The sequence below is a fragment of the Ovis aries genome, chromosome 4 (assembly GCF_016772045.2).
Source record: "Ovis aries strain OAR_USU_Benz2616 breed Rambouillet chromosome 4, ARS-UI_Ramb_v3.0, whole genome shotgun sequence".
Taxonomy (NCBI): domain Eukaryota; kingdom Metazoa; phylum Chordata; class Mammalia; order Artiodactyla; family Bovidae; genus Ovis; species Ovis aries.
The window spans coordinates 94059455-94087123 of record NC_056057.1 but is presented as its reverse complement, the minus strand read 5'-3'; the positions used below and the strand labels follow the sequence as shown (position 1 = coordinate 94087123).

At 46.2% G+C, this 27669-nt stretch overlaps 2 long non-coding RNA genes across 6 annotated transcripts; one reads left to right on the top strand and one right to left on the bottom strand.

The window, feature by feature from the left end:
- LOC114114541 (uncharacterized) lies at positions 1 to 23664 on the top strand. 5 transcript variants are annotated; one of them, XR_009600527.1, is made up of 5 exons: positions 1 to 767; positions 1358 to 4485; positions 4834 to 5807; positions 8687 to 8818; positions 22190 to 23664. It is a non-coding gene; the product is annotated as an uncharacterized LOC114114541 (long non-coding RNA). The 5 variants fall into 5 exon arrangements; XR_009600526.1 differs by having other exon boundaries at positions 1 to 846; positions 1500 to 4485; XR_009600524.1 differs by having other exon boundaries at positions 1 to 994; positions 1500 to 4485.
- Positions 11149 to 18089, bottom strand: LOC132659760 (uncharacterized). The gene is made up of 3 exons (XR_009600528.1): positions 17980 to 18089; positions 15124 to 15286; positions 11149 to 11289 (listed from the first exon to the last, which is right to left on the bottom strand). It is a non-coding gene; the product is annotated as an uncharacterized LOC132659760 (long non-coding RNA).
- Positions 23665 to 27669: the final 4005 nt, after the last annotated feature.

Below are 27669 nucleotides of genomic sequence, written 5' to 3'. Positions count from 1 at the left end.
ACATTAATTCAGGCCGGGGGAGCAGGGAGAGACTGTTTGTAACCCTGCCGCTAACTCTGCGCGCCAGCGAGCTCGCTACGGCCCCCACCCGTTCCGAGCGCAGCGCTGAGCAGGCTCGCCGCCTATTTTGAGAACAAAGGATGGCAAAATATAGAATCCCGGAGAGAGAGTGCGGGGGACGCCGAGACCCTCTCGCCTTGCACGCGCACACACACACACACACACACACACACACGCAGTGCACAACACACCTGGGTCTGTCTACCTCGGGCAGACGCTCCTTGAATTCAGGCTCTTTCAGGGACTTGCTGGGGTGTGTGACCAGATCCCCGGGGCAAAAGATAGGCCCAGGTCACGGCCTCCGGCTCTGCTGGGTTTGAAGGACGACCTCCCTACCGCCGCCCAGCCATCCGTCCCGCGGGCAGGAAGACCTGGAACCACATGCCCATCCCCACCCACATCTACAGACCCAAGCGGGAGGAGCTCCTTTCTCGGACAGCAGGCGCACCCCTGCGCTATCCCCACCCCCCACGCCCACGGCGGCTCCCGGACCCCGCCAGAGGAGAAACCCTGCAGGGATCCAGCTTGCCGCCAAACCACAGTTTGGCCACCCGGTACTCTCTGGCATCCGGAGAGAACTGATCTCAACGGAAGAACTGGTCGGGTTTGCCGTCACAGATTCCACAGTCGTTTATGCTGGGGAGCGAACGACTTTTCTGAGCGTCACCTCACTCCCGCTCTTGGCGAGGCCCGAGACACACAGAAACGTGAGCACCCAGCCTCAGAGGTTCTTTACTAAGCTCTTCGTCCTCCCGTGACTGGGCTATTGACTCAACCTCTGAGAGGGTGAGATCGCTCCCCTCCGACCAAAATAGCAATCGCTCAGCCCTGGGGCGGAGGCGGGGAGGCAGTGTGTGGGGCCCGGGAGCTCAGAACGCAAAGGCTGCGCCCCTTGGACGGAGCGGGCTCGGCGGGCTCCCAAGGGCACCTAAGTGTAAGCGGGGTAGCAGGGAGGGAGGGTCTTTTGAGACGGCTCAGACTTTCCCTTCCTCCCAGAGGTCGCAGAGAGGTCCTTCCACTCGGCGTCATTGCACCCTGGGCTTCTCTCGCCTTTGCTGTCTGCGGCTTGGCGGGGCAGGGCGGGAGGTGGCGGGGAGGCGCGCGGCGCCTGGGATTTGGAGACACGTCCCGCAAATGCTGTGTCTCCTCGTGCTGTGCGCAGAGCTCAGGGCAGTGACTTGGCTCACACAGCCCTCTCTTCCGCAGCACCGGGATGGGGTGGTGGGAAGGAATGGCTCTCCAGTAGCGCCCTAACCCGAGGTATCCCCTCTTGGCTTTGTTCCCGTTGACCACAAAGGTGATAAACACACAACAAGTGTGCTGACCTTGGTGCACAAACCCAGATGTACCTATCAAACAGGAGCCAGATCGAAGAGCAAGCTTTGGAGAAGACAGGTGGGGCCTTACCACGTGTGAGCTTTGTGTCTGCCTCTGCCTAGGCCTTTCCTTCTCCGAGCTGCGGTGGAAAAGCTGGTCGTAAAGCTCACTCCAGAGTTTGCTGTGAAGATGACAAGAGATGACCCGGAGAATGTGCTGGAGAAATGACGGGCGCTCTGTTCCTGGTCCTGACCCTCCTGCGGGTAGTGTTTTTTCAGCAGGGAGTGAACCCATGCTCCCCAATATATATACTTCCTGGCCACGTCTTTGGGGGAAAACTGGTCAAAGGACAGTGGGGAAACAGTGCCATGAAGTGCCCCAGCCCCCCAAAGTCTGGCCTCTTTGGTCTTTTCCTCCATGTTATCAGCCCAGGGACCAAAGTTGAAAAGTAGGTTTCTAATGCCTTCAGGGGCTTCCCAGGTGGCACTCGTGGTAAAGAATAGACATGAGTTCCATTGCCTGGAGGAGGGCAGGGCAATTCCAGTATTCTTGCCTGGAGAATCCACAAGGACAGAGGAGCCTGGCGGGCTACAGTCCATAAGGTCACAAAGAGCCAGACATGACTGAAGCGACTTAGCATGCATACAGTGCCTTCAGATTCAAGTTCAGTGGCGTGGTGGTGGCTGGGGGTGGGGCAATATGGTATGGCTCTGATTCCCTTTCTTGAGGCTTAATTTCCAGCAGACCATGCACCAAGGCTACATGGTCTGGCATGCCCTCCACCGCTGCCTTCTCACCCACAGCTCCTGTCCCACGGGCTAGGGTCATCATCTGCCTGTTTGGTTCCCCACTGACCATGGCAAGGCCATGTGGCACAGCACCTCCTGGTACAGTGCCTGGCACAGCAGCTGACATTGATTACTGGTAACCCAATGATTGACAGTCCTTCTTTGGGGAATCTCCTGCTCCAGCCTATTTCCATCTCTCTTTCCACATCAAAGTCCACCCAGTCCCCAAGAAAGTGAAGTTGCTCATTCATGTCCAACTCTTTGCGACCCCATGGACTGTAGCCTGCCAGGCTCCTCCATCCATGGAATTTTCCAGACAAGAGTACTAGAGTGGGTTCCATTTCCTTCTCCAGGGGATCTTCCCAACTCGGGATCGAACCCAGGTCTTCCACATTGCAAGCAGACACTTTACCATCTGAGCTGCTAAGGAAGCCCCCAGTCCCCAAGACCAAGGTCAAATGCTGACTCTTCCACGCAGGCCTCTCTGTCCCCAGGGATATGCATTCATCTCTCCCTAGTCCCTGGATCAGTTGGAAAAGACTCTCATGGCTTCGACCATGTTCTGCCCTGAATTACCATTCTCTCTGTAAATTCTACACCTCCCTGCTTGGTTGTCACTTCTCAGAGTCAGAATTGGGTCTTGCCCATCTCTACGTGGCTTACATTGCCCAGCTGTGCCCACCCCGGGCACACAGTAGATGCTCAGGAGATGTTTGTTGAACTCAACTCTGCAGGTCTGTTCACCATTTCTTAGCTGAGGGCCTGACTTGAGGTGGACACTGATGCTGATGGTGGTATCTCTGCAGATCTGGGCTGAGAGAAACCTCAGCAATCTTGTCTGGAGATGCCCCACTCCACCCAGACCTGAGGAGGCAGGCCCTGACAGAGTGCCTGTCCTGCTTTTCTTCCACCCTGGGAGGAAGTTCAGAATCTGTCTGGCAACCTGGGAGTATGAGGGGGAGGTGATGGAAGGAAGAAAAACCCACTTGGGTCAGAGTCACCATCTACCCAATCAGCTGTTTGAAACAAAAGCCAGGGTCTTGCAGTGATGGGACAGACCCTGGCCTCATCTGGACTCACAGCAGCATTTGCTGCTCAGAGAACCATGATGAGCTGGTGACTGTGGGTGAAGAAGGTGCCCTGCCGCAGCCAGCCCCTCCACATACACCTACAGGCCTGTCACTGGCTCTGTTTGTGGTCCTTCTTGGCTGCAGTTCTTCCCCAGACTCTCAACTCTGCAACCTAGTCAGCACATCTGGGGTCTTCTCATGGAACACTCTGGTCCTCCCAGGTGGGGTGCGGAGGAGTACTCTGTGCAGGGAGGGGCCACGACACCCCCACTTGGCCTCCTAGATGCAACTCTCCTTGAATGTGTCTCCACAGCCATCACAGGGGCCATCTGATGACAGTTTCACTCAGGTTGCCTCAGGTAACCAACTGTGTTGTGAGGAGATGCCTGGGAGTAAGGCGGTTGGGATGTCCTGTGTGTGTTCATTCCTGATGGGCCCTGGCACACAGGGGAGCCTGGAGGGCTGTTTGGCTCCGGGGTCTCTCTGACTGCCTGGGCTGTCTTGTAGCCCCAAGGCAGCAGGAACTCCAAGATTCCAGGTTGGAGTGCTGCCTCCAAGGCTGCTCAGCAGCTCACTTATCCCTGCTTCCTGGCCCGCTGTCTGCAGCTCTAGTTCAAATTATTAAGAAGCAAAGAACTTGAATGACTCAGGTTAGCCTGGGTCCCTGGTCAGCGAGAGTGTCTGCCCCAGGTCATCTCTGGGTGCTTGGGATGTCCAGAGATCTACAACCTTTGTCTTCTAGGACCCTGAACTCAGGCCACTCCACTAGATTGGAGTAGGATCCAGTGGGGCTGCCCTTGGCAGAGAGGTAGGAATGGGGAGTCTCTTGGAAAGGTTCCTTTGATGTGTTGGGCACTTTGACTGGCCTGTCCAATACCGTCATGTTCTGGAATAGACCTTGACTTCTCCCTCCATCCCAAGCCTGAGTGAATCGGGAAACTCATCACGTGGACAGCAGGTTTCATTGCTGAGCTGATGTTCACACCAGGCCCCTCGTAGGGCCCAAAGGAACAGTGGCTGACCTCACCGTGTGCAGCTGATGGCCGTGGGACCGGAACGGCCAAAGGTGTAGGGAACAGCCTGCCAGTCTCCCCAGAGGCTGCTCTCTGTGCCACTCAGCCCCTATTTAGTCTGCAAGAACAGGTTTGGTCAGAGAAGACCTGGGACTCCTGTGGAACACAGATCTGCCAGGAGAAGAGGCATCTAGCCCCGCCACTCTCACCAGAGGCTTCATCCTGAGCCCACAGAAGGTAAAGTGACTACCTCGGCAACAGAGTCAAGAGTAAAGACCCCTGGGCTGGGAATTCGAACTGGCTTCTAATTCCATCACTGCCATTAAGTCCCCATGTAACTCAAGACAAGTGATGCCCCTTCCCTGGGACCCTTTTTATCACCTGGTTTATAGACTGGTGGAAGGAGATAATCAAGATTATCAGGACAGACAGGGAGACCTGGTTACACCCATAACTTTGGTGGAAACTGACACAGCCAACAAGAGCCCTGTGCCCCTTGAAATTGGGGGCGAGGGGTAGGTGGCAGAATGCACTACTCTCTTGGGATCTGGCCTCTGTCTGACTAGGCCCTCTCTTCCCCAACAGGCCTCTCATCTGATGCCTTCTTAGCCTCTCTTGCCTGGCAGTCTCCTGCAGCAAGCAAGGATGCCACATCCTTCTAAGTTCTTCCCAACAAGGCAGGTGAAGATCCATTCATTCAGTCCTTCAACAACTTCCAGTGGCCCAAAGTCATTTTTGCTCAAATTGTTGCCCTCTCAGATTCTGTTCCTTGACCACCAGATTTTATTCCATATCCTACCCAAGCTTTGCTCCCAAGATTTTCCAGTCTGTGAGTCCAACCTCTTCCCTAGAGGCACCAGCACCCCCTCATCTTACCAACCTCCAGCTCTGTACCTGAGAGTCCTGGAAAGGCCCCACCCACACTCTTCCCTTCTACTGCACTGGGGGTCCTGCCCCTTAATCACCATCTCCCTACATCTCCCTAGCCCCCAATCCCTGAGAGGGGAGCACTGGCCAAAGCCAATGACTTTGCAAGACCCTAAGTTTGGATCTTGCTACTGATAGAGGGGTGATTATGTTTGTTGCTCTTTTGGGCAAAGGTGGAAAAGCTGAGCAGCAGATGATTAAATTTGGAAAAACCTGCCAAGGATCCAGTGGCATGAAGCCAAGAGCTGGATTCAAACCGAGAGGTAGAATAGGTGCCAGCTCAGCTGGTGTGGACACGTTTGGCAACTGACATTTCAAAAATGTAGCCCACTCCAGTACACTTGCCTGGAAAATCCCATGGATGGAGGAGCCTGGTAGGCTGCAGTCCATGGGGTCACTAGGAGTCAGACACGACTGAGCAACTTCACTTTCGGAGAAGGAAATGGCAACCAGCTCCAGTGTTCTTGCCTGGAGAATCCCAGGGATGGGGATGCCTGGTGAGCTGCCGTCTGTGGGGTCGCACAGAGTTGGACACGACTGAAGCTACTTAGCAGCAGCAGCAGCAGCACTCCGGCTGGAGAAAGCTGGCTAGCTCCACAAAGGGAGGTGACTCTTGGACTAAACCTCAAAAGGTAAGTGGAACCTGGGGTATTGAGAGGGAATGAGAGGAAGACAGATAGGCAAGAGCAGCTATGTAAAGCAATGGCTCTCAACCCCAGCTCATCTTGGAATCACACTGTGATAAACCTGGGCTCACCCTAAAGATGATACAAAAGTGCTCAGACCCTAATCCCAAGAAACAGATTCCACTAGTCTAGGCTAGAGGTTTGGAATTTGTATTTATTATTGTTGCTATTGTTATTATTGGTGGCATGACACAGCTTGCTAGATCCTAGTTCTCTGACCGGGGATTAAACATGTGCCCTTGGCAGTCAAAGTGCAGAGTCCTCACCAATGGACTGCCAGAGTCCAGTAGCATTTGTATTTTTTTAAATTTTCATTTGTACTTTGTGATTTATTGGCCATCATTATGTGTCACGCCATCAGAAACTTTTTCATCTGTAATACTCTGTACTGTAGTTCTAGGGACCGCCCAGGAGTGGTTTAGAGGGCAGTCCTCTCTGTTGGAGTCCTGCCTCCACACTCACTGGCCACCTGACTAGAAATGATGTCCTGAAGTTCCTAAGTTTCTTGTTTCCTCATCAGTAGGATGGTGACAATGCCAGTGCCTACATCTCATGAGGCTGCTTTGTGGCTCACATGAGATAATGTTTCCATGAGTTGAACAATGCTGACACACGGTGCTGGTTGTTTTCAGTGGCTCCAGATGATTTAATACAGCCAGAGCTGAAGATCTCCAGCACAAAGCAAAGACAGACTGGGTTGTTCTGGGGACTCTCCTGGTTGTTGAGGAAGATCTGAATCAGAGGGAAGAGAAACTAATATGGTTGGAGGGGACTTCCCTAGCGGTCCAGCGTGTTAAGACTCTGCACTTCCCTGGAACTAAGATCCCGAATGCCATGCGGTGCAGCCAGAAAGTAAAAAATAAAATAATAAAAAATAAAAATAGTGGGAGCTCCATATTGAAAGGGTTTCGATGCTTTGGGACCTTATCCTAATAAACACAAGAGGAGCCTAGGTTTGAGGGTTTGAATTTGAGGACTGACATGATGACTGTGATGTCTCAGGAGTCTGGGACTTGTGCAGCCTTGATGGGAGGGAGGGATATGGAGCCTAGAGAACAGTCTGGGATCACAATAGTCAGTAGACATTGAAAAGAAGGGATGAGTGTGAGGTGAAGCGCAAAGGAAGAATCAACAGGAGTTAGGACCTTCGTGGACATAAGAGTTTAAAGGGATCGAAGGAAGGAAAAATAAATTTAAGTTGTCAAGTCTAGCGGGACTAAGGAAATAACCCCCTATGTTGGTTAGGATTATATTTAACTCTGAGTATCAGACAACTCAAATCAACAATGGCTTAACCAAAATGGGAGTTTATTTCTCTACCAGTTGAAAGCCCAGTGGAGTGCGGTTCAAATCTGGGAAGGCAGCTCTGTTTCACAAAGGCCTTGGAGCACCAGGCTCCTGACATCTCACTCATCTACCATCCTGGGGCATAGTCTTTATTCTCATGGTACCAGCTGGAGTCACTTGGATTCTAGCATTCACATGGAGAAAGGAATGATAAATGGGCAAAAGGCAAGAGCCAGGGGCCCCGTGAGGGAGGTTTCTTGTAGCTCCACTCATCACTTCTATTTATAGTCTGCTATCTGGAAAGTGGTCTGTGGGCCGCATCTACTTGCAAGGGAAGCTAAGGAGAGTGGTCTTTATTTTCTAAGTAGCCTTGTACCCAGCTAGTGATACCCCCTGTGATAGAAATGAATTTTGTTTTCTATGAAAGAAGAGGAATTTGGGCACTGGGAAAGAGCTAACCATTTCTGCCATTACCTCATTTTCTTAAATGGTAAAGTTGAAAATGGAGTCAATTGGAGGAAAAAAAAATTTTTTTTAATATTTTTGAAATGGGGTAGGAGAGTACAGACTTATTGTCTGTGGTAGGCAGAATTCTAAGGTGGCCCCAAGGTTTCTGACCCTGATGGTCTGTACACCCTGTATAAACCCCTTCCCGTGGATGGGACTTGTGGATATGATGAAAGCTTTCAAGAGGCATCTAGGGATTTTCCTGGTGGTTCAGCGGTTAAGACTCCACACTTCCACTGCAGGGGCTGCAGGTTGAATTCCTGATCAGGAAGCTAAGATCCCACATGCTGCACACGAGGCCAAAAGAAAAAAAACCCAAGTCATATTGTGAGAGGTGAATGAGGAACTGGCTAATGAGAAAAGGGAGGCAACCATCAACACGGAAAAGCCTTAGCACAGAGCAAAAAAGTCCTCCCTGAGTTAGCTAGTCTCCCTCTCCAGATTCTTCTAGCACTCTCTTCCTTTCACATGATTTCAGAGGAATACTCTCAGGCTTTTGACTCAGGAAACTAGATGGACACAATAGAAAACACTGGAGGAAGACAAAGAGTTTCATTTGACTGAGTTTGAGGTGTCTGAGAGAATACCAAGGGGAGAGATCCCACCAAAGGGCTGGAATATTCAAAGGGATGTGAAGAGACAAAAGCTGAGGGCCTTAAAAGAGCATTTCCTCTTTTTTCGTTTATCAGCAGCATGTTGGCTCAGCAGATCTTAAGCAGCTGGTGGGCAGAAAGGGCCGGACTGAGTGCTGAGCTTGGAGATGCCCCTTCCTTGACCAGGGAGCTGTCACTGTCCCAGGGTTGCACAGCTGTGTCTGCCCACTGCCTCTATAAATAGGGAGAGCTAAGGGAACAGAGTTCCTCTCCACCAAATGGTCTCAGTCTCATCTTTAGATGTCGCCATCAATATCTGTGAAACAGACTCTAGGAAAAAGACTAAAAAAGCTATCTTTATTTAGCCTGGAGAAGAGAGGGCGGGAGAGCTGGGAGTTGCTAGGAATAAACTGCCGTTTTTATCTTTTTGTCCTCAAGGAGGCCAGAGGAGGTGGACTTGGGATACATTTGGAGAGGTGATTCTCAAGGGGGTGGAGAATGTAGAGTCTTGCCCCCGCCCCATGCCCCCACCCACCAGGAGACATTTGGCGGCGTCTGCAGACATTTTTGGTAAGATGACTGGTGGGGGTGGGCGGGCCATGCTGCTGGCATCTAGTGAGTATGAGCCAGGGATGCTCTTGAACATCTGACAATGCACAAGACAGCACCCCTGAACAAAGAATGCTCTGGCCTCAATGTCCGTGGCACCCAGGTTGAGAAACCCCTCGTTAGAGGAATTTTTAGTTACTGACTTTCTTTTAAGTAAAGAAAAAACAGTCACTCAGTCCACCTTAAAGGAAAGGAAAGGGTGATTTTTTGCTTGCTTCTTTAAGGATATATGTGACTGGCAACTGGGGTTAGAACAGGATGGCTGTAGGAGAACCCAGCTCTCTGAACCCTAGTGTCTTTGTCTCTCCTGGTTTGCTTGCTCCCGCCCCTTCTCTCTGCTGATTGGCCAAACCTTTTAAAATTCCACGGGAGGCACCCTGATAGGCTGAGTCAGTCACTGCTGCTCCTTCAGAGACTCCAAACAGGCCACCTTCCAGGGCTCTGGGCGGCCTGTGGGTAGCCTTTGGTCAGTGGTCCACCATCACCCACCCCTTCCAGTTTGAGGCCACTTTTGTACAAGGAACAGTCTAGACATCTTCCCTGAATAAGAGACCGTGTGCAAGACAGTATGAGTCAGAAGGAGATAATAGAATCGAACGCATCATGACTAGCATTTATATTGGTTTTTCACAGCATAGCTGTCTTTTTCCTGGCATAGCCAAGATGGGAGCTGAATAGAAAGCTACAGTTCTCCTTTTTACTCCAAAGCTATGCTATTCAATACAGCAGCCACTAGCCATGTGTGGCTATGTGGCTTTTCAATTTTAAAAAATTTAAAATTAAGTACAATTTAAAATTCAGCACCTTAGTCACACTGTGCTTCCCATAAAGTACTACCACATGGCGCTAATGGTAAAGAATCCGCCTGCTAATACAGGAGATACAGATTTGATCCCTGGGTCAGGAAGATACCCTGGAGTGGGAAATAGCACCCCACTCCAGTATTCTTGCTTGGAAAGTTCCATGGACAGAGGACCTGGTGGGCTATAGTCCATGGGGTCGCAAAGAGTCGGACACGACTGAGCAACTAAGCACCCACGTCAGTCACATTAACCACGTATCAAATGCTCGAGAGCCACACTTGGCCAGGGCCTACCCCCCACACTGGACGGCTCAGGCATAGAACGTCCCAAGTCGCTTCAGTCGTGTCTGACTCTTTGTGACCCTGTGGACTGTAGTCCACCAGGCTCCTCTGTCCATGGAATTCTCCAGGCGAGAATACTGGAGCAGGTTGCCATGCCCTCCTCCAGGGGATTTTTCCGACCCAGGGATTGAACCTGTGTCTCTTATGTCTCCTGCACTGGCAGGTGGAACATCTCTATCATCGAAGAAGTTTCTGTTGGACAACACTGTTCCACGAGAAGGGTTGGCTATAAATGGAAATCACATTTTAGGGTCAGCCCTAAAGAGAAAGATGAGTCATCTTGTATTGATTCAGTCCTTACTGCGAGGTGTGTGTGTGAGATTCTGTGAGCAATTGAGCCTGGTCAGAGTTCATGCTTTTGTATGTCCCTGAGGATTACATGCCTCTGCCTACAGAAGCAAGAGCTTGGAGAATACTTTCACCTGAAGAGGATTGCTGTAACTCACTCATTTGGAAGGGTGCTATAAATGTTTAAGAGTAAAGAGTTGTTGAAGAGCTCCGTAAGAGTGCATAATCAGCTTTTCAAACACCATGACAATAGATGACACAGAAATTTACAGCTCAGGTGAATACAGCAGTGTGACCAGAGTTGTTAGTCTCGCTGATATGCCTTTAGGAGCCTCTGAAGCCCTTTCTCAGCTCCTATCTTTCTTGCCCTCTTCCCTGGCCTCATTTTGCCTTCAAGAGAATATGTTCTCTTCATCCGCCTGTGGTTGTCATTGTGTGTTATTTGCTTAGTTGTGTCCGACTTTTTTCGACCCATGGAGTGTAGCCCATCAGGCTTCTCTTGTCCATGGGCTTTCCCAAGCAAGAATATTGGAGTGGGTTGCATTCTCTTCCCCAGGGGATCTTCCTGACCAAGAGATTGAATCTGAGTCTCCCACATTGTGGGCAGATTCTTTACCATCTGAGCCGCCTGGGAAGCCTGTGGTTGTCCTTATAGTTGTTCATCAATCACCACCACCCCTTTCAGGCACAGGATAGACTGCCCTTCCTGTCCCTTGTGTTTGGGGACTAAGCCCCTGAGACCACGGCTGGTAGCAAAGCGCCGCACCGACCTGGATTCCTAAGTGACTACATCCAAAGGTCCCTGCCAACCATGATGGAGGCGAACAGGAAATAAACGTGTTGTCTTCAGACACTAAGATTTGGAGATTTTATTTATTTATTTGTAACCTAGGCGATCCTGCTCAGTCCCTGTACTTTTGATGTATTCACATCTCCCAGCAATCTGTTGTATTCCTGAGGTTGTTTCCTGTTACCAAGGTTGTTGAGCTGAGGTTGTTTCCTGTTACAGAGAAAAAGAAGTGAATTGAAACTTTTTATAAGCGTGCCAAGTTACCAGACTTGGATGTTTACAGATAAATCTTTTTTATGGGTTGGGTCTCTTGATAGTAGAAGAAAGACTTTCTTTACCTGCTGAGAATGGCATGCAGTTCTTCTCTAAACTGGCTAAGTACCCCTAAGGATAACATTTTAGGAAATAAACTCATAATGGTTAACAACAGCAATGGATCCAAGAGGAGAACAAAATGCTGGGGAGAAGTTTACAGGAATTATCTCAATTCTGAGATGGCTGTCACCCTGCTAGGGAAATGGACACACAGCTCTTGAGCCAAGAAAAGCTACTCATTGATTCATTCATTTGCAAATAATCATTGAGCATCTAGTATGTTCTCTGCCCAGATGAAATTTATGTCATGGTGGGGGTGACAGGAAATAAGTAGACAAACGTGCAAAGAAGGAAATAGACATGCAATGAATGGAGTAATGGGTGAAGGAGCAGAGAAGAAAAGGCTCTTGGAAGAGATGACACTCGAGCAGAGATCTGGAGAAAAGGAGTCAGTCATGCAAAGAGCAGAACATTCCAGACAGAGAATCAGCAATTCAGAGGCCTGAGGGGGAAAGACCTTAGCAAAGACGGTGGGCAGCAGTGCTTGCGGGGGCAAGAGTGGGTGCCCAGGTGGGGGCCCACCCAAAGCCAGCATGACCGGAGTGTGATAATGATGGACACAAGGGAAAGAAATGGACTCAGAGAGGCGGGCAGGGGACTCTGGGACTTCAGGTTTCACTCTGAGGGGAGGAGGACGCCCACAGAGGAGGCTGGGAAAGAGGTGACATCAGAACACCGTTTCCGTGAAGGTTTTGGCCTGTGTAGACCGTGTGATTTCTGTGCAGTGTTTTGCTGATGGCAGAGCCACAATCAGTACATGAAGGAATGAGCGTGGCTGTATGCCAATAACACTTTACGTATGGGCCATAAAATCTGAATTCCGTATTTTCACGTGTCACAAAATATTATTCTTTGGGGTTTTTTCCTGACCATTTAATAATGTAAAAATCATTTTTAGCTCACAAACCAGATTTGGCCTGCAGGCTATCGTTGGCCAAAGCTTGATTTACATCACTAGAGCTGGATGACTATGGAAGCAGAAAAACTGTTTTGGAGGCTTTTGCAAAATATTCCATCAGAAGGTGAAGAAGGCTTGACTTGGGTGGTTGCAGTGGAGATGGTGAGGATGCTGGGGTGAGATGCAGGCTAGGGATTGAGGTCCAGGACGTGCTGATGAGTGAGATGTGGGGTGAGAAAGGAGAGGGGTCACAGATGACTGGAATTCCCTGAGGACCACAAGGAAGGAGTGGATCTGGGGGAAGTGGAGGCTTGTGGGATCTTATTACTAGTTTTCTGACCAGGGATTGAACCTGAGCCCTTAGTGGTGAAAGTGACAAGTCCTAACCACTGGACCATAGGAATCTGCAAGTTTAAGTCTTGATACATTCACCAGATGCGATTTGGAACCCAGGAAGTAGGGCCTCTCCACACCTAGACTTTCCCGGAGCCTGCAGCTTATAAGCTGTGTGACCCTGGGAAGTCACTTCTGTTCAAACTTTTAAAAAATTAACTAATTAATTTATATATTTGGCTGCATCGGGTCTTCATTGTGTCATGCAAGATCTTTGTTGCCACACACGAATTCTCTAGTTGTGGTGCTTGGGCTCCAGAGTACACAGGCTCAGTTGCTCTGAGTCATGTAGGATCTTAGTTCCCTGCCCAGGGCTCAAACGCACGTCCCCTGCATTGCAGATTCTTAACCACTGGGCTACCAGGGAAGTCCTGGTCCAGTCTTTTTTCTTCTCTCAAACATGGAGATAGTATCTCGTGCCCATCCCTGTCTAGGTGGTAAGAATCAGAAGAGATTTCATGTGACCCTGATTAGATTCCTACTTGATCCAGCATCTCAACACTCCCTTCCCGACCATAGCCAACTCTGAAGGAATCAATGGGAGATTCTCTAGTGGTTTTTTTTGAGGGGGAAGGAGGGTGCAAATGAAAGGTTGAATCACTCACTGCATGTCAGAAATTTCTGAAAATTCCCTTTAAAAGCCTCTATTCTTTCCATGAAGTCCCTCTGCCACTGCAGCCGCCTCAGTCTTCTAGGATGAAGAAAACCACTGTTTCTTCTTGCTGCGGAACACTTCTAAGACCAGATGTATTGGTTTCCCCCCAACGATGACCAGTTCTCCAGCTCTCTGGACACCAACTGAGTTCTCTACCATTCACTCCTGACCCTAACTGCCTGCACTTGGCGCAGCTCCCATGGGGTTGGGGCTCAGCCCATTATACTGTCCCCACTTTCACACCAGGGGTGTCTGAAAACACAGGGGTCTCAACAAGGCAGCAGTGAGCCATGGCATGAAACGATATCTTAATTCCCTGCCCAGGAATTGAACCTGAGTAGCTTGGATGAGAACCAGGAATCCTAGCCACCAGACCAGCAAGGGCTAGCGGCTAGAAGCTATTTGCCCCTGGATCTTTGCCCTCAGTGAAAAATGCATTTATCGTGGAGGCAGAAGCAATAAAGGCAGGTACAGTTTATCACTAGAGACAGCATAACAACAAGTGGGAGAGCACACAGAGAGATGGTTTGTTTAGTTAAGATAGAAGCAAGGCGGAGATGCACACCCAGAGAGAAAGGGCAAGGGCGTCCCCCCTGGTGAGGAGGAGCTAGAAGAGAGGTGGTTAGGCCATTTATATAGGTCAGTTCCTCTGGGTCTTTGTTTACCTTTAGCCAACTATATGATTTCTTTTTTCCACACCTGACCTACCCTGAGACCCTCCCCTGGGTGCATACAAACCCATCAACCAAGATGCATCTGAAGTGAAGGCTTCTGGGAGGGGCAAGACTCGTTATGGCCTGGTGTTACCCCCTGGCTTTTGACCCACGTGGCACCTTTCTGCGTATGTGTAATGTCTCCCTTGTCCCCAGAGGGGAGAACGGAGGTCCCTTAATCCTTTATTCAAATGGGGTTTTGCCCCCTTTGTCTTTGCCATGCCTATTACCTTGACGTGTTTATGAGAGACAAACACTGGCTATTTACCCTGTTTCTGTTACTTCCATTTCGGAGGGCAAATAGGAGGCTGATTGTAAAGTGCCTTAACTGGACCACACCTGTCTCTTGTCTCAGAAAATGCTAACAGTTGTAAGGATGCAGCCTGAAGCCCACTTCTTCGTGCCCCATGGAATGTAAACAGGAGGCCAGTTGTAAATGTCTAACCTGGAGTGCATCTATCTCCTACATCAATAGAGGGTCCTCATGCCCCTTCTTCAAGTTCCATATTTATTATGATGGCTCGTAGACCTCCAGGGAAACACTTAATGTTTACTGGTTTATCACAAGCAACACAGAGAGACGGCTAGATGAAGCAGTCCATAGGAAGAGGTGTGGAAGGTTCCCAAACAAAGGAGCTTCTGTCCCCATGGATTTGGGGTGCATCCTCCTCCTCCTAGAACGTGGATGTGCTCACAAACCTGGAAGCTCTCTGTACCCCATACTGTAGGGATTTCTATGGAGGTTTCATCATACACGTTTGATCAGCGATTAATTCAATCTCTGCCCCACTTCCCTCCTGGGAGTAGGGGAGGCACGGCTGAAAGATCTAAGCTTCTAATCCTGGCTTGGTTTTTCTTACAACAAGCCCCCATCCAAGAACCCACCAGGAGTTGCCTCCTTAGACAAAAAAAAAACTTTCACAGGAAATTTAAGGGGTTTAGGAGTTCTGCTTCAGGAAACGGGGCAGAGAGCAAACACATATTTCGTATTTTGTCACTCAGGGTCTTACCTCTATTTTTTTCCTTCCCCTGCACTCACTCTGTCTTTAGTCTCACATTTCACACTGGAAGCCCCCTGATTGCAGCTGAAGGAGAAGGGCACCCTTGGGATGTTAGAACTGCTCCGTATCTTGATGGTGGGGGTGGATACACAGACATACACGAGTGATGAAACTGAGTAGAAATAAACACACACACAGGAGGACATGTGAAGCGGGGGAAATCACAGTCAGATCGGTAGACTGCATCAACGTCGTGTTCCTGGTTGTGATTTTGTGCCACAAGGTCAAGGGCACACTGGATCTCTCTGTGTCATTTCTTACAAGTGCCTTTCAATCTACAGTTATCTCAAAATCAAAAGTTTAATTTTAAAAATCCTGGTTTGCAATCATAATCAACAAGTTAAGCTTTCAAGTAAAATCCCCTCATGGGGTTCATGAAACAATTTTCTCTTCTATCTGTATCTGAATACATTCCGTCACTAGCCAAGCACAATCACCCTTTTCAAATATGATGAAGTTTAATCTACCTCACCCTAGAAGTAAGAAATGCTTAAAAAAAAATATGCCCAAGTGAAAAGTTGTATTGTGGTTAAAATACCACATGTGTATTGAGCACCAAGACTTGAGAGCACATATTAGAATTCAGGGGAGCATGTATGGGGAACACAGATCTAAGGCAAGTGGGGAGAAAGAGGTTATACGGGCTGCGGTTCCCCAGGAGACTAAAACGTGGGCACCCTGCCCCCTTCTGCCACGGTCAACCATCACTCATCTATCCTGTGTGTGTGTGCATATTCAGTCGTGTCCAACTTTTTGCAACCCCATGGACTGCAGCACACCAAGCCTCCCTGTCCACCACCAGCTCCCAGAGTTTACCCAAACTCATGTCCATTGAGTCAGTGATGCCATCCAACCATCTCATCCTCTGTCATCCCCTTCTCTTCCTGCCTTCAATCTTTCCCAGTATCATGGTCTTTTCCAATAAGTCAGCTCTTCGCATCAGGTGGCCAAAGTATTGGAGTTTCAGCTTCATCAGTCCTTCCAATGAACGTTCAGGTGCTTTGGGCTTGGGAGACCCTCACACTTGCAGCCATAGTGTAAAAGCCAAGGCTTCATAAGGCAAAAGAATTATCATTCTTTTGATAATGAATTATTCAGAATTACTGTAATCCAATTATGCAATCTATTTCTGAAACAGTGTTCTCAGATCTGGTTTCACAGGACCTTGAACAAAAGCCCCACAGTGCAGGAAGTTTAAGGAACTGTGAACAGGCCTCCTGTTTAAATTTCTCCCTGGAAAGTCACAAGGAGCAATAGATTTTAAAGGCTCAGATAATTCCCACAATAGACTTGCTTAACTTTAAGTCAGCAATTCCCCAATTTGTTAGCTGCCTATTTTTTAACATTTATTTTTATTTATTTATTTGGCTGCACTGGGTCTTAGTTGTGGCATGTGGGATCTAGTTCCCAGACCAGGGATTGAATCCCGGCCCCCTGCATTGGGAGCTCAGAGTCTTAGCTACTGGAGACTACCTATTAATATCACTTGCTTATCCAGTGTGTCGGGGAGGGGGAAGCATGTTTGGTATCGTCTACCAGCACCTGGGTTGTGCCAAGCAAGGTAAGGTCTCAGTTCCTGCGGCCACAGATTCAGATCATCATCTTCCCTTTGCCTTCCAGTTCTTTGCCAGGAGGTGTCAGTTCTCCCAGAGAGGGATCGACTCATACTCTCAGCTAATGAGCCATCAAGTGTTTTTATGAAATAATTGAGGAGGGAGAAGGGGTTTCCTGAGAGGGCAGTTTCCCAAGAAAAAGAGGGCCCTTGCCTGAAAAGAGCTCAGGGGGCAGAGTTGGCCAAAGACACTGCAAGGAGGATTATCTGAAACCCCAGCACCTGGTGGAAGCTGAGTCATTGTCATTCATTTCTAACAGTATTGCCCCCACCTACACTCAGACCTCCCTTCACTGCTCTTTTTGCCAGCATTCAGCCTGGCTGGTGACTGCCAGCAGAGGCAATGCTTTGCCCAATCTACCCTTGGCTTTCCATGTGTAGAAACACAGCCTCCTCTCCAAACTTTCCACACTCCTCAAGCCCCAGAAAAGGGGCGTAGGTTCTTGAAAGGGGTAGAGATAGGGAGGGGTATTTGGAGGATCAAACGGAACCAGTTCAAGATCTGCAGAACTAGGTCAGTGTTCATGAGAACCTCTGCAAGGTAAGCACCATTATCCCCATTTCACAGATGAGAAGACTGAGGCTCAGGCCACTTCATTGATATGAGTGAAATATCTACTTGGAGGCAGAGTGAAAAATTGAAAGTGACCTTACTCAAAAGTATGGGCTCCTGGCAGCAGTCAACACTATCTTCATCCTGCCAAGCTGCCAGCACCCGCATTCATCCAAGAGTAAGCATGGGGCCTTCCCTGGCGGGCTGCAGCCCATGGGGTTGCAAAGAGTCAGACACCACTGAGCAACTGAACAACAACCGGGAAGATTTCACATGCTGCAGGGCAACTAGAGAGTAATTCCAGCTCTCTCTCTGCAACCAGAGAAAGCCCGTGTGCAGCATTAAAGACTCAGCACAGTCACAAATAAATAAATAAATTATATTAAAAAAAAATAAAGCTAATGTCTCCCTTGACCTCTACCACCATAACATCCTAATCTCCTTCCACCACCAGGAGAAACACTATTTTGAATTTGGTAGTTTCCTTCCAGTTGTTAAAGATGCAATTTATGTGCATAATTGTATCCACAGAAAATATATAACTTTACTTTGCAGTTTTCATTTACATAAATCAGCGTTATACTGCACATTTCATTCAACACCTTGCTTTTTTCACTCAATATTATTATTTGAGATTTACCATGTTGATGGCCTCCCAGGTGGCTCAGTGATAAAGAATCTGCCTACCAGTGCAGGAGATGCAGGAAGATTCCCTGGAGGAGAAAATGGCAACCCACTCCAGTATTCTTGCCTGGAAAATCCGATGGACAGAGGGACCAAGCGGGGTATAGTCCATGGGGTCACAAAGAGTCAGACACTACTTAGCCAATGAGCACAAGCATGACCGTGTTGATACATATTGATCTAACTTCTTTTTTTCAAACCACAGAAGGAGTTTTCGTAATCTCAAAGTAAAGAAGGTCTTTTAAAGCCCAGAACAAAACCTAGCTGCCATAAGAGAAAAAGATTGGTAAATTCAGCTATGTAGGAATTGAACAAAAATGTCTGTAGACCTAAGCTAACATAAGAGTCAGATGACAAATGACTGTACACATGTATTTGCATTTCAAGCCATAGGAAAATGGATCATTTTCCTCTTTTTTTTCCAGCTCTATTGAGGTATAATTGACAAATAAAATTGTAAGATATTTAAAGTGCATGGCATGGCGGTTTGATATATGTGTATATTGTGAAAGGATTCCCCTCATCTAGTTAATGAACACATCCATCACCTCACACATTTATCCTTTTTATTTGGCAAGAACATTTAATTTCTACTCTCAGCAAATTTCAAGTATACAGCTCAGTGTTATCAACTATAGCCCCATGTGATACGTTATATCTCAGACTTGATTCATCTTAGAGCTGAAAGTTTGCACCCTTTTATCAACCTCTCCCTATTTCCCCCAGCTACCAGCCCCTGACAACCACTTTTCTGCCCTCTGTTTCTATGAGTTGGACTTTCCTCCTTACGTAATTTGGTTTATTCACTGGCTGTGCTGGGTCCTTGCGGCTGCTCGGGCTTCTCTCTAGTTGTGGAGTACGGGCTCTAGGGCGCGCGGGCTTCAGTAGTTGCGGTTTTTGGGCTCTAGAACCCAGGCTCTATAGTTGGGGTGCATGCGCTTAGTTGCTCTGCGCACGTGGGATCTTCCCTAACCAGGGATCTAACTCGTGTCTCCTGGAGGGGCATATGCATTCTTTACCAATGGCCACCAGGAAAGCCCCTGACTTTTGTTTTTTAAATTCCACATACAAGTGATACCATTCAGTGTTTGTCCTTCTCTTTCTGACATTTCGTTTGGCAAATGCCCTCAAGGTATATTCATGTTGTCCCAAATGGCTGGATAATACTCCAAAATATACTCCCGCTGGAGAAGGCAGTGGCAGCCCTCTCCGGTATTCTTGCCTGGAGAATCCCATGGACAGAGGAGTCTGGCAGGCTAGAGTCTATGGAGTCACAAGAGTCAGATACGACTTAGTGACTAAATCACACACTCAGACACTTAGGCTGTTTCTGGCTTGGCTATTGTGAATAACGCTGCAATGAACACGGGAGTGCAGATGTCTCTTTGAAATTCTGTTTTCATTTCTTTTGGATATATACCCAGAAGTGGGTTTGCTTGATCATATGGTTGTCCTATTTTTAATTTTTGAGGAAGCTCTGTACTGTTTTCCATAGTGGCTGCATTAATTTACATTCTCATCAACAGGGCACAATGCATCTCTTTTCTCCATATCCTGCCAACACTTTCTCTTGACTTTTTAATGACAGCCATCCTAACACATGTAGGGTGATATCTCACTGTGGTTTTGATTTGCATTTCCCTGCTGATGTTGAGCATCTTTCCATGTATCCGTTGGCCATTTGTATGTCTTCTTTGGAAAAACATATATTCAGTTCCTCTGGCCATTTTTTCATTGGAATTTTTTGGCTATTGACTTGTATGAGTTCTTCATATATTTTGGATATAAAACCATTATCAAGTATGATTTGCAAATATTTTTGTCCCATTCTGTGATTATCTTTTCATTTTGTTGATGATTTCCCTTGCTGTGCAAGAAAGCTTCTCAAAATTTTAAGCATCAGTTTGGCAAAGACCTCAAGCAAGTATCATAGGATTCCCAGACATTATCTTTACCACAACCTACTTATCCATCCTTCTTTGGCTGGACACTGGGATTGCTGCCACACAGAATAGCCTTGCACAAGCCTCCCTCCACATATGTTTGACCTCAGTGGAGCTACCACCAGTGTGCCAAAAAAGCCACTGACCCAGGCCAGCACTGCGCTAGGGTGCTATTTCCTCACTTCACTGACAACTCCTGAACTTGTCAGACTTTTCAATTTTTTACTTAGCCACATAGTTGTTCAGGATAAGACAAAACAAAACAAGCAACCAGGAGCCCATATCCTCAAGGATAAATCTGAAACCATCCTCTCTCCACACCTTCTCCTGTAGTCACCCACCGCCTCTCACTGCAAGAGCCACCAATGGGTTTTGATCCCTTCTGGTCCATCCCACCCACAGTTAGAGGAGTGCTTTAAAAAAAAAATCAAGTATTTTAAAAAATGAGACAAGAGAATAATAAGACAGCCATGTGCCCACTTCATCAAATACTCACTTTTTCCATTTTTAACATTTTGTTGTACTTACTTTTCATCCATGTTTTTAGACTTTTCCTACAGATTTATGGTGTAACCATAACCATAAACAATATAGAGAATCACTTTGCATATTTGAAATTTTCATAAAAGGCCTCAGACAGCATCCTTCTGCAACTCGCGTGATTTAGACACTGAGTTAGGGGCATCTGCATTGATATATGTAGCTCCTGTTCATTTACTTTAACTGCTGCACTGTACTTGGTTATAAGGATATATCACGATTGATCCATTCTCTTGTGATTCCGTTTTTTTTCCATTGTTACAAACAGTGCTGGGGTGAGCATTCCTGTTTACAGTCTTTTATGCATATGCATAATGATTACCCTAGGGAATATGCCTGTGACTAGAATTGTTGGCTCTAAGGATTTACCCCTAAGCTCTGCTAGATTTTGCCAAATTGCTCTTGAAAAGAGATTATACCAGTTTACATACCTAAAAGTGTAAACATGCAGTAATATTAAATGTTTAATATCTGACAAGGTTAAGATGTGCATTTAATGTGCAATTTCCTGATTAGTTTTGACATCAAGCCATTTTCAGATTGCATAGCGACCTCTTGGGCTTCCACTTCTGTGAAATGCCTATTTGCATCATGTGCCATTTTTAAATTCTATCTTTTTAAGAAATTGATTTGTAGGACTTTTAAAATATATTCTAGATGCTAACTCATTGTTGGTTATTTGCATTGCAAAAAAAATCTGGCTTGTCTCTGTGTTCATAGTATCTTTTGTTGTACAAAAGTTCTAAATTTTAATGAGGCTGAATTTATCATTTTTTGTAAATGGGAGGTTTTGTGTCTTGTTTAAAACACCCTCCTTAAAAAAATGAAATCCTTCCCCTCCTAACTGGAGATCAAAGATACTTCACTATATTTTCTTCTAAGAATTATGAAGTTTTGCTTTTCACATTGAAGTCAACATAGAATTTTTGTATGGTATCTGTGAAGATTGATTATCCCATAAAGATAATAATTTGTCCCAGCATCATTTATTAAATAGTCCTTCTTTTTCCCACTAATGTGGGAAACCTCGCTCATTTATCAAGTTTCCGAACATGAGAGGGTTTATTTTCTGGACTCTAGCCTATTCTAAGCCTATGGAGTTACTTTTCTGTCTCTGGGCTAATGCCTCACTGTCTTACTATAACTTTATAGTAAATCTTCATATCTTCTATGGAAAGTCCCCTCCACCCCTTGCCCCTTGTTATGCCTCTTCACAATTGTTTTAGCTCTTCTTCTTCTGAGTGTTTTTTTTTTTTTTTTTTAGGCAGGGGAGGTCTTCCACATTAATATTAGAATAGGCTTGTCAAGTTCCAAAAAAAAAAAAAATTCAGAGGAAATTTCATTTGTACTGCATTGGATTTATAGATTAAATTCAGAAGAGATGACATCTTTATGATAGTATCTTCCAACCTATGAATATTATCCATGAACATTAAAAAAATCTCCATTTATTCAGATCGTCTTTTATATCCTTCAACAATAATTTGTCATTTTTCTCCATAAAGGTCTTGCATGTCTTGTTAGATTTATTCCTAGGTGTCTCAAAGTTTATTGCATTGTGAATTACTTTTTTATTGTATTTTCTAATTGGTTATTACATATGTATAGAAATAGTATGAATTTTTCTAAGTTGACCCCTTTCAGCATTTCTGAGTTCTTTTATTAATTCTATTTATTTTTCAGGATATTTTCATGGTAAAGAATTTCTGGAGGACTTCGCTGGTGGTCCACTGGCTAAGACTCTGTCCCAGTGCAGGGGATCCAGGTTTGATCCCTGATGAGGGAACTAGCTCTCGCATACCACAACTAAAGCTCTCACACGCTGCAACCAAGACCTGGCACAGCCAAAATAAATAAAAAGTTGTTTGTTTGTTTTTCTTAATTTCTGGGGCTTCAAGAAGAGGCAGCCTAGATGCTGCAACAAGACTTGTGGCCACAGTCATAATTATCTTGCTCAAAAAGGTTCTTATTGCACAGCTGAGGTTGCAAGAAGCAAGGGAACCCTTTAGGGGACCAAATAGGCTGAAACCAAAGTGCGAAATTATAAGCACACAGGAAAGATGGGATGGCCTTGAGTGCCAATGTCCACGTATCTTGTGCAACAAGATAAGCTTCGTAAGACTAAACTTTCAGCCACTAACAGGAGGAGCCGAACCCAAACCCCTCGCAATAAGCTCGACCTCTGAAAGATGACTAAAGTGGCCACAGCCCTGGGTTGGTACATGCCTTGGCATCCAGAAAAAGCAAATGCAAATCTTCCTTAGAGAAAATCATCTTCAATTAAGGCCCGAAGATTTCCATAGATTAATATCTGTCAATGTGAACTCACAGTAAAAGATCTCTGGAGACACAAGAGAGAACTCCCATTAGTGAAAGTCAAGAGAAAAACCAACAATTGAGTTAGGTCCTTAAGGACGCTGGATATTGGAATCACTAGATAACGTAATTATGTAGCAAGTATATAAAGAAATGAGAGGCTGAGCCATGAACAGGCCAGCACTGAAAGACTGTCAAAATTGGGAAGAGTTGCAAGTACTGAGAAGCACATAGCACTTTTAGAAATGAAAAAATATGATTTTAAACTAAAAAGTTAGAGTGGGGTGAATAGTAGATTAGACCCAGCTGAAGCCTTAGATGAAGAGAAAATCAGTGAGCTGGAAGAGAAATATGAAGATATTACCCAATAATTCAGCACAGACTAGAACATAGAAACTATGGAAAAGATTAAGAGATATGAAAGAATTGGGTTTATATCTGACAAGAGTTCAAGAGGAGAAAATAGAATAGAGGAGAACAGAAGAGATAATAGCTGAGAATTTTCTAAAACTGATGAAAGACATCAATCTTTATTTTTCCTGAGCAAGGTGCATTAAAAAGGAAAAAGCCACTCTTAATGTGGTGGGGGGAGCGTCCATGCATTCTTGAACACTTCACCCTTCAAAAGGCTAATTCCCCTCCCCTTGCTTTTCGACTTCCATGCTTTCTATTTTATCTCTTCGTCTTAATGCAGAGGAAAGGTCATATGAGGATGCAGCAAGGAAACACTTGTCTGAAAGCGGAGGAGGAAGGTCTCAGCAGAACCCAACCATGCTGGCACCTTGATCTTGGGCTCTCAACTTCCAGAACTGTCAGAAAATAAATTTCTACCGTTTCAGACACTTAGTCTACGATATTTTGTTACAGCAGCCTGAGCAGACTAACACAATAAGAACTGTATTTCTTTTCTTTTTAATAATTATCTTGACATTTTAATATGCATTTTAAATTATAAATTATTCTAGCAATGTCAAAAGTTCGGTATTTCTAATTTCCTAAACACAAGCACATTAGTTTATTTTAACCACCACTGAACACCACTCTTCCCTATGACTTTATTGTTTTATAAAGTTTTTTCACTCTTTTTAAGTCCCCCAAATTTTCTTTTTAAAGTTCACTAACTCAGCTAATACATTTTACTGATGTCTGTGCTCACCATTGTTTAGCACATCCCATATCTTCCTTCTAGGTTCATTTCTTTTCTTGCTGAATTACTTTTTCTTATGGTGAACAGCTGTAGGATGTAAATTCTCTTTAACTTTGTGTGTTTGGAAATATCTTTACTTTGTCTTTGTTTCTGCATGATAATGTAGCTGCATGTAAACTCAGAGTGTTAACAGAATTCGTGTCCATTGTCTTCTGGAAGACACTGCTGTTGATGGGAAGTCAGCTGACAGTCTAACGGACATGCCTAAAGGACATGCCTTTAGGTATATTTTATCTTCATAATAGCTGCTGTGGTCTGAATGTTGCAAGTCATATGTTGAAATTCTAACCCACAAAGGTGATGGTATTTGAAAGCTGGGTCTTGGAGAGGTACTTATATCATGAGGTTGGAGCCCTCATGAATGGGATTGCTGTTGTTCAGTTGCTAAGTTGTGTTTGACTCTTTGCGACTCCATGGACCGTAGCCTACCAGGCTCCTCTGTCCATGGGGTTTCCCAGGCAGGAATACTGGAATGGGTTGCCATTTCCTTCTCCAGGGGATCTTCCTGACCCAAAGATGGAACCTGTCTCTCCTGCATTGGCAGGAGGACTCTTAGGGACTTAAGACACTTCAGAGAGAGCTCTTGCCTCTTCCACCATATGAGTATATGATAAGTTCTGTGATCTGGAAGAGAGCCCTTACCTAACCATTCTGGTGCCCTGATCTCAGACTTCCAAACAGGCCCAGAACTGTGAGAAATAAATGTCTGTTCTGTCTACAGTAATACATTCTAGCAGCCTAAGAGGACCAAGACAATAGATTTTCTGGTTGTCTTGCTATTCTTCATGTTCTAAGTTTCAGTACAGTGTGTCTAGGTATGGACCCATTTTTATTAACCTTGTCTGGCACCTTGAATGCACTTATGTCCACTTCAATCTAGGAAATTCTCAGCTTTCTCTCTCTAGATATTACTTCTCCCTTCTTGCCTTCTGAGACTTCTATTTTCATGCACTGGAGCCTCTTCTTATCACACATGTGTCTTAATTAGCCCTTATTTAAATCTCTTCATTCTCTGCTGCGTTCTAAGCTATTTCTTTTGTATTATCCTCAAATTCACTAACATAGCCTTTGTTTCAATTGTGGAATCTATCCTATCACATTTTTTAATGGCTATTTTTTTTCTCATTTCCAAGATGTCTACTTCTTGGCTCACTTTTCCCTATTAGAATGTCTTGTTCTTTTTTAAAATTTTTATTTAATAGGTGTTATCCTTTTAACCATCTTCTTGAGCTCCTTCAACACATTTATTCTTAAAAAACTGTCAACAACAAAATTCTGTAAAGCAATTATCCTTCAATTAATAAATAAAAAAGACCTATAAATTAATGCCAACTGCAATGAACTGTCTTGATTCATTGCTTTTGTTGTCTTCTTTAGCATTAAAATTCCTCATGTGTTTTATAACTTTCAATAGAAAGGTTCACTGGGTTTTTCCCGTCTCTTTCTCTTTGACACTTTTTGTTTTTGTTTTTGTTTTTTTTTCTGGTAATTTTTTTTTTTTAATTTTTTAAATTTTAAAATCTTTAATTCTTACATGCATTCCCAAACATGAACCCCCCTCCCACCTCCCTCCCCATAACATCTTTCTGGGTCTTTGACACTTTTTGTTGTTTAGTCTCGACCTGGCACACCTGGAAACCTCAGCTCATAACTAAATCTTCCAATAAATCATTGCCCTTACATTTGCAGGGAATGTTAATGGGAATAAATGGACAATAAATACAATCTATAATACGTCAGGTGGTAATAAGTGCTACAGGAAAAGTAAAGCCAGATAGGGGACAAGAATCTCGGGTATGGGGCTTCATTTCAGCAAGACTATTGTGCCTTCAGGATGCAGGCCGAAGCCAGGGTTAAGGGCACTAGAGAACAGAGTCCATACTGGGGCCTAGCTCGACTCTCTGACCCACGCCATGGTGCAGCCATCTCCCACTATTGCTAAACCTCTGGCAACACCGATGTTCAGACTTTATCTGAGAGCCATGCACTTCAGAGTGTGCAGGAGCAGAGAATTGGGTCCTCCAGAAGATTCACTCTAAAGTGGAGCAAAGGGACATTCCTGGTGGTCCAGTGGCTAAGACTCTTCGCTCCCAAGGCTGGTGGTCCTGTGGCTAAGACTCCTTGCTCCCAATGCAGGGGCCGTGGGTTCGATCCCTGGTCAGGGAACTCAATCCCACTTGCAGAAACTAAGAGTACGCATGCCACAACTGAAGATTGAGCATGCTGCAGTGAAGATTGCGCAACTACTTAAAATAATAAACATATAGTTTTTTTTTAAGTGGAGCAAGGGGTCAGCAGCAGAGCCTGGGTGAGGTGAGGTGAGTGGCAAGGAAGCAGCGCTCCTGGGTGTGGGTCGCCTGCTGAGGGGACCATCTGCATGCAGAGACCAGGAGCTGCTAGCAAGGCTGGGGCCAAGAGTGCCTCTGGAGATAGAGGAGCTGATGGGCTGTAGGGTGTGCAGCTGGCTTGGGGCAGAGAGAGGGGAGAAGCAAGGAGTCATTCCAGGACCTCAGCAAGGACCAAGAGAGCCTCTGAGAAAGGGGAGTGGGTGGGAGAGGTGAGAGGTCCTGCCCGGGGCAGCCTGGTCCCAGGGAGGACATACTGTCTCCAGTAAGCACACATGAGCCTGGCCCTGGGTGCAGGGCGTTGCTCCAGATGAGTGAAGCAGCCACTGCCTCTGAAGGGCTGACACCTATTGATAATGAGACGGTGACCTGCTCCACCACAAAGAAAAGATACCATAGCAGTCCCAACTGAGGTTAGTTAAGATGTGCCTGTTCTGGTTCTAAGGTCTTAGAGTGTTTCACAGCGACTCTTGTGGTAGATAGGTCCCATTTAATGGTGTAACTGGGAAGAAAAAGAGGATTAAATAGGAACTTCCTGGCGCTGAGGGTCGGACACAACTGAGCAACTTCACTTTCACTTTTCACTTTCATGCACTGGAAAAGGAAATGGCAACCCACTCCAGTGTTCTTGCCTGGAAAATCCCATGGACGGAGGAGCCTGGTGGGCTGCAGTCCATGGGGTCACTGAGAGTGGGACATGACTCAGTGACTTCACTTTCACTTTTCACTTTCATGCATTGGAGAAGGAAATGGCAACCCACTCCAGTGTTCTTGCCTAGAGAATCCCAGGGACGGGGGAGCCTGGTGGGCTGCTGTCTGTGGGGTCGCACAGAGTCGGACATGACTGAAGTAGTAGTAGCAGCAGTAGCAGCCCTGGTGGTGCAGTGGATAAGAATCTGCTTGCCAATGCAGGGGGCTTCCCAGGTGGCACTAGTGGTAAAGAACCTGTCTGCCGAGGCAGGAGGCATAAGAGACAGGGGTTTGATCCCTGGGTTGGGGAGATCCCCTGGAGGAGGAAATGGCAAGGTATTCTTGCCTGGAGAATTCCATGGATAGAGGAGCCTGGTGGGCTACAGTCTGTGGGATCACAAAGAGTCAGACATGACTGAAGCAACTTAGCATGTGCCAGTGTAGAGGATAGAGGTTTGATTCCTAGTCTGGGAAGATTACCAGCTGATCCACGAGGGAAAGATCTTCATGACCCAGATAACCATGATGGTGTGATCACTCACCTAGAGTCAGACATCCTGGAGTGTGAAGTCAAGTGGGCCTTAGGAAGCATCACTATGAACACA